At 38.3% G+C, this 7,500-nt stretch overlaps 1 protein-coding gene across 1 annotated transcript in view; it reads right to left on the minus strand.

The window, feature by feature from the left end:
* Nucleotides 1-7,500, minus strand: part of LOC138862436 (uncharacterized) — a 17,256-nt gene that overhangs the window by 1,466 nt on the left and 8,290 nt on the right. The gene's annotated exons all lie outside the window — the stretch shown is intronic.

A 7,500-nucleotide genomic window follows, 5' to 3' on the forward strand; every position in this document is an offset into this window, starting at 1 on the left:
ACCTGGTAGCAGAATGCCTCAAAATACGTGAAGAGAATGTGAATCTGAAGGAATTGATAGAAAACCTGCGTAGAAATACAACAATTCAGAGAGGAAATATGGAAAAATCTGACCTGAAAAGTAAAGAACTAAAGCAAAAGTTAAAAGAAGCTGAAACCAAAATTGGCAACGGTAATGAAACCGAAGCAAAAAATCTACAGGAAAAAGTTGAGGAGGTCATTAAATTTCAAGAAACTGTCAAACAGATTGAAAGTAATTTGTCAAACAGTCAAGCTCAAATAATGGAAGAAGCTAAGAAATTGACAGCTACATATGCAGATGTATCAAAGGTAAAGGAAACCGTGAATGAAATGGAAAAAAATAGAAAAAAAGACATCAAGACTACAAAGGAAGGAATTAAAACATAGCTTGCAGAAACAATAAAGAAGAACGATTTCAAATCCCACCTTGGGCAACATGCAAGAAATATTGCTAATTTGGCTGACGTAAACAAGGACATAGTCATATTGGGACATGAAGATAAAGTTGTAGAAGATGGAATTGAACGATACAACGAAGACAAGAAATTGATTGTAGACATTCTCAAGCTCATAAATCCCGAATTCGCTGAGCAGAATATCATAGTTAACTGGGATTATTCGAAAAGGGAAAGAAACGGCCTCTAAAAGTAACATTCTTGAATAAGCAAATAGTAACATATAATAAAGAAAGCCAAAGTTCTGGCCACCCATGAGGAATATACAAAAATATGGATGAGAGAAAATATGACCAAAGATGAGAGTAACACTACAAAAGAAATTGGAAGAAGTGAAAAACAAAAAAGAACAAAGGACTGAAGAGGAAAAAAACTTGTTTATTTGGAGGGTGAGAGGTCTCCAAGCAAAGCAAATATACTATCGGTACCAAAATGCAGAGGCAGACAAACATTAACCCTGCAACCAAAATTAATACCTAAAGGTTATATAGAAATAGTTTATACAAATATTGATGGTTTATCTTCGAAGTTGCTTGAACTAGAGACAATAATTGATATGGATAAACCGGATGTAATATGCATCACTGAAACCAAACTGGACCCTTCCATAGACGATGTAACATTTGGGCTCAAAGACTATAATATTTGGAGAAAAGATAGGACAGATGGAAATGGAAGGGGGGGGGGGGTAGCAATATTAACAAAGAAAGGAATTATTGTAAAGGAGATAGAAATTAACCAGAACCCCATAGTGGAAACGAAGGTAATTGAGGTAGAAACAAACGGGGTAAACATAATAATAACCACGGTATACATGCCACCTCAAACACTGGCGTGGTCACTAGAAAATTACCAGAAACTAATTCTGGAGACAATAAAGAGCCTGGAAGAAGTGCTACAACTTTCGAAAACCAATTCAACAGAAATTCTTATTACAGGGGATTTTAACAGCACAATCGACTGGGAAAGGTTCGATCCTAGAGCACAATCAGATTCGTGGAATGCTAAATTACTAGAAATCATAAATGAGCATTGCCTTTTCCAGAATATAACAGATCATATCAGATTAATAGGGCTAGATAGGCCGTCTATGCTTGACCTAATACTTACAAAGCATAACGATGATATTAAGGATATCGAGTACTGTCCTTCTTTAGGAAAAAGCGACCATGCAATGAAACTAAAATACTGTCTGTTACAGGAAAAACTCATCGTAAGCAAGGAAGGAAAGGAAAAGCGCAATTACAAAAGAGGTAATTATAGAAGCCTTAAAGATTTCTTTGATAACATAAACTGGGAAACACTTCTGGACGATGAGAACCTTGATGTTCAGTATTCAATTTTTTTGAGATCTATAAAAAAGGAGTGGAAAATTTATATCCCAATTCAAAATTGAAGCAAGAAATGGCCAAAAATGGTTCAACGACAAATGCAAGAAAATGAGAGAAAAAAAGCATCTCCTTTGGAAAAGATTCAGAAGGCATAGATCTCAGGCAGCATATGAAAGATATAAAGTAGGAAGAAATGAGTATACCCAAACCATGAGAGAGCCGAGATTAAACTTTGAAGAGGATATAATCAACAAATGTAAAAGTAAACCAAAACTCTTCTTTAACTACATAAAAAGTAAAACTAAGAGTAGAGATAAAATTAGCACCACCAAAGACAATAACATTATATATTCTATGGAGGAAGAAATGTGTGAAATCATAAATGAGAAATTTAAGTCAGTGTTTGTTCAGGATCCATGCTTTGATATGGCAAATACACATACAACCGTAAACATCAAAAACATCACCCTCAAAAAGAACGAAATAAAAGATCTACTAAAAGGATTAGACAAGACCAAAGCAGAGGGACCAGATGAAATTTCTAACTGGGTTCTTAGGGAATGTGCCGAAGAACTATGTACACCTTTATTTTTAATCCAAAATTCACTAAGACAAGGTAAACTACCAAAAAGTTGGAAATTCGCAAATGTTTCACCCTTATATAAGAGCGGCGACAAACGAAACCCACTAAATTATAGACGTTTCGTTAACTAGTGTAGTATGCAAACTGCTAGAAAGAGTAATTAGAAAACAATGGGTTTAAATGCTTGAAAAACACGAAATTATATCAAACAATTTGGTTTTAGAGAAGGAAGGTCGTGTGTAACAAATCCTCTCTGTTTTTAAGAAAGAGTTTCTGAAGTATTACAAAAAAGAGACGGTTGGGTGGGTTGTGTGTAAGACTTTAAAAAGGCTTTTGATAAGGTGTCTCATAGAAGGTTACTATGGAAATTAGAGCACCTAGGTGGAGTGAAACTACTCGCATGGATGGAAGACTTTCTTCTTGAAAGACAGATGAGCACAGTAATTAGAGGAAAGCATTCTACATGGCGACGAGTAACAAGCGGAGTGCCTCAAGGATAGGTGTTGGCGCCGATTATGTTTACTATTTTCGTCAATGATTTAGAGCCAAATCTAAGCCCAGGTATTTATCTGAATATGCTTGCAGATGACGCAAAAATAATAAAAAAAGGATAACAGACAACGTCTCATGCCAATGCCTCCAAAGTGACATCGAGAACTTATTCACGTGGAGTTGTACATGGAAAATGGAATTCAATTCCAATAAATACCATGTAGTCAGGTTTGGAGAAAGTAGAAATCGCCCACTATTCCAATATAAATTAGGGGACGTAGTATTAGACACAGCTGACGGGGAAAAAGATCCTGGGATAATCATAAATAGGAACCTAAATCCAAACGACCATATAAATGAAAAGGTCCACAAAATGTTAGGACTGATTGCCAACATGAAGAGGGCATTCGTGTATGTGGACGAAGACATGGTAAAGAAGATTATTAAAGCAATCATAAGACAAAGTCTTGAGTACGGTGCAGTGGTATGGAGTCCACACTTAAAAAAGGATATTGACAAACTGGAAAGAGTCCAAAGAGCGGCGACAAGATGGGCACCTACCCTAAGAGATCTGAGTTACGAAGGCAGACTACAGAAATTAGGACTTACTACCTTGGAAGAAAGAAGGAAAAGGGGGGACATGATTATGCTTTTCAACTGCATTACAGGAAGAGTGAATATAGATAAGGATGACTTTTTGATCTTGAACACAAGAAGAACGAGAGGACACAACAAAAAGTTGACAGTAAAAAGAGGTGATAAAGATGTCAGAAAATATAGTTTCTCAAACAAAATTATTGAATTGTGGAACAGTCTCTCCAATCAAGTAGTGTGTGCCAAAACTGTGCATCAATTTATACGTTATACGATAATTTAAATGTAGCAGACGGGACCACCTGAGCATAGCTCTTCTCAGGTATTCAAACAACTAGGTAAGAACATACACACATACACATACACACACATAAAGAAGACAAAAGTGTACAAAGATCTACCGCTAAACCTTTACAGGGAACAGCAAAACCAGAGGTGTTGTACCTTTACATAACAAACTGCCACACAGACACTGAGGAAGCAGAGATCGAGAATCATCTACTCGTTAACTTCCCCGAGGTGGACGATGTAAATGCATTCAAAACAAAAATGAGTCATTCGTATTAATCCAGCTTCACTGTTTCTCTTAAAGACAAAGCACTTGTAGCTGATGAATTTCTGAAGTCAGATTCCTCCCCCAGCCCCGTGAGAGTCTTTTTAAATAGAAACAAGTACAAAACCTCGCAACTCGACTCGTCAACAATAGCGCCAGCTAACGCAAGACCCCACAGAACACTTCCCAGCAAATTACCTTGCAAATGCATGCTGCCTTACAAACAAAGTGGACGAACTTGACGTCATAATGAAACAAAATACTATCAATATTGCAGTAATAACAGAAACGTGGTTCAAAGACGATACATTAAACATCGGGACCATACAGGGGTACCACTTATTTAACAAAATTCTTTAGGGCAGAAAAGGTGGTGGCGTCGGTATCTACATCAAAGATACTATCCCCTGCAACACTATAAAATCCATCTGTCCACCAAGTGACGACCTTGAAACATTATGGCTTACTGTTAGACCCACATGGCTGCCTCGCGAAATCAGTGTGCTGGTAATCTGCGGGATATATTTCCCCCCAAGGGCACCATCCGAAGAAAGCCTCAGAGAACACATAATAGAAAATGTGTTCATCCTCCAAGCAAAGTACGGAAATCCCTTTTTTGTAATTCTTGGCGACCCGAACACTTTTTTGATTATGAAATCACCTCTGTACTGAAATTTAAGAAGGTAGTATCATTCGCCACGCGTGGGAAAATACCTTGGACAAAATCATTAATAAAGAGCATTTTTATGAAAGTCCAACTTCCCTGCTCCCTTTAGGCAATAGTGATCACTTGTCGCTGCTCTGGGTACCAAAGAAATACCAGGCACCCACGCAGTGAAGGGGAACAAAACAAGGATTACACATCATGACTGGGCCGACGTTCTCAACGCCCCCAACCCGAACACTAAATGCCTTTTTTATAAATCAGTCTGGAACCAAGTAGCATGGGTCACCAACAGGATCAAAGACCTTATCCTGGCGGGACAAAAAGCCTACAAAACAAGAAACATCGATGCAACAAAGTACTTAGCAAAAAAGGTTAGACAAGAGATAAGATCGGCTAAGAAAAATTATCATAAGCAAATAATTGATAAAATCAGTGACGCAAATCCCAAATCGTGGTATAGCCACATTCGGAATTTAATCGGTGACAAAAGGAGTTACCTCTCTCACATCAGCGAAATTGCCGACTCGCCAGAAAGCGCTGCTAACATCATCAACTGTCACTTTGCGAACATCAACAAGCTACTCCCACCTCTACAATCAACAGAACTGCCAACTTACCTACCCTCGCGCCCTCTGCAAGCAATTGTCAGCGAATACGAAGTGTATCAACACTTTAAAAGGATAGCAAAAAGCAAATCTGGCCCTGATGACATCCCGCCGAGGTTACTACGAGAATTCGCTCCAGAGCCCGCCACCCCCCTCTGCGACATCTTTAACTGCTTCATCACTGAGGGCGTGGTGCCTGACCTATGGAAGCGTGCTATCAGCCCCAATTCCCAAAACAAGTCCACCTAATTCTCTCAATGACCTTAGGTCCATATCACTGACACCTATTCCATGCAAAATACTCGAGAGAATAATTGCTAAAGAATTGTGGAAAATATTCGCCCCCAAATTAGATCATCGCCAATTTGGAAATACCAAGGGTAGCTCTACAGTCCACAACCTAGTTGACAATCAATTATATCACTTCAAATGTAGACAAAAGACTCAAGGTCACCACCGTCACCATCGACCTGAGGAAAGTGTTTGATCTCATCAACCACACCACATTAATTAAGAAAATGATTTCTCTGTGTTTCCACGAGGGCTGGCTGAAGTGGATATCTTCCTTCATCAACCTTCGCTCCCAGAGGACTCGTGCAAACAGCCAAACATCCGATGAAATTGATCTTCACTGCGGTGTCCCTCAAGGAACGGTCCTCGGCCCATTATTGTTTCTGATAATGGCAAATGAGGACAAAATTCCGCACGTGAAGATCTACAAATATGTGGACGACATGACACTTGCACTAGCACACCAGCCAGGGCAAGGCACCTTATTACAAGACGCCCTTAAACAAGTGTCAGAGTGGGCTTCATCTAACAAAATGTCTGTCAACACCAAGAAATGCACAGAAACAAAATTTAGATCTAACAAATTAGCCGACAGTGGTGGTACTCTAAAAATAGGCGAGGAATTCTTAACTCGGGCCAAAGAGGTGAACCAATTGAGAACAGTTATCAGTGACGATTTAAGGTGGTCCGCCAACACCAAGAAACTGATTTCAAGGTGTGGAAGAAAGTTCTTTATGTTAAATAAATTATAATCTTTCGGTGCATCCCAAAGATCTCCTCCGCATATGGACGACTTTCCTTCGACCAGTATGAATATGCAGCACCAGTCTGGCATTCGTCCATTACCAACTTTAAAAAATCAAAATTGGAAAGACTAGAAAAGAACATTACGCATCATTCTCGGGTCAAACTACACCACATACACAGATGCGCTAAACCAACTGCAGATACCCTCTTTAGAAGACCGGAGAAAATCCTTAATACAAAAATTCGCACACAACATCTTTACATCTACGAGGCATCGGCACCTGCTTCCTGACGCGTCAATCAAGCAGACAGCTTCGTGAGGATGTTAACAATAAACTATGTGAACCAAAGTGTCATACATCCAGATATTATATGTCTACCATTCCCTATTGTATTAGATACAAATGATCTTTGTAAAGTTACTTTACCCTTGTAACTACTTTACTTAATAAACTCTTTATTATTATTATTATTATTATTATTATTATTATTATTATCATTATTATTATTATTATACACGCGCGCGCACACACACACACATGTACATGCTCACGTACACAAGACGAAAGAAATAGAAGTACAAAGGGATCGTAGAAAACCAGAAAAGACAAACCTATCTGTGAAACGCGACAGAAAAAAGAAACAGAACAAGGCCGAGACTTAGGGCCGTACTTTAAAAACTTTCGCCAGTGCTGGCGAAGCTTCGCCAGGCGAACCTCTGAGTGAGGGAGGCCTTACTTTTAAACCCAACGTTCGCCAGGCGCTAACATCTTGCATTCACGCTAAATGTAGCGCAAATTTGTTTACATCTGCAGTGCACATAACATAACCTAAACTTAATTATTAACCTCGAGAGAAGACGAGAATGTTGTTTCCGCAATAGTCTCACTTTATACTATAACAAAGGAGTTAAAATTTAACTTTATGCTATAACAAAGAAGTTGAAAATATCTTTATACTATAACAAAATTAACTTTATACTTTATGCTATACTACACTTTATACTATAACAAGGTTAACTTTATGGCCCATACTTTTAAAACCTTTTGCTTTTAACTCTTTTAACAAGAGTATAAAAATTATTATTTTACTATTCCTAACTGATGTAAGATATTGAACTGTAGGCCTACAAGGGTATCATTAAAGACGCCTCATTATAGGG

This window comes from Penaeus vannamei, chromosome 8 (genome assembly GCF_042767895.1).
Source record: "Penaeus vannamei isolate JL-2024 chromosome 8, ASM4276789v1, whole genome shotgun sequence".
NCBI classification, from domain to species: domain Eukaryota; kingdom Metazoa; phylum Arthropoda; class Malacostraca; order Decapoda; family Penaeidae; genus Penaeus; species Penaeus vannamei.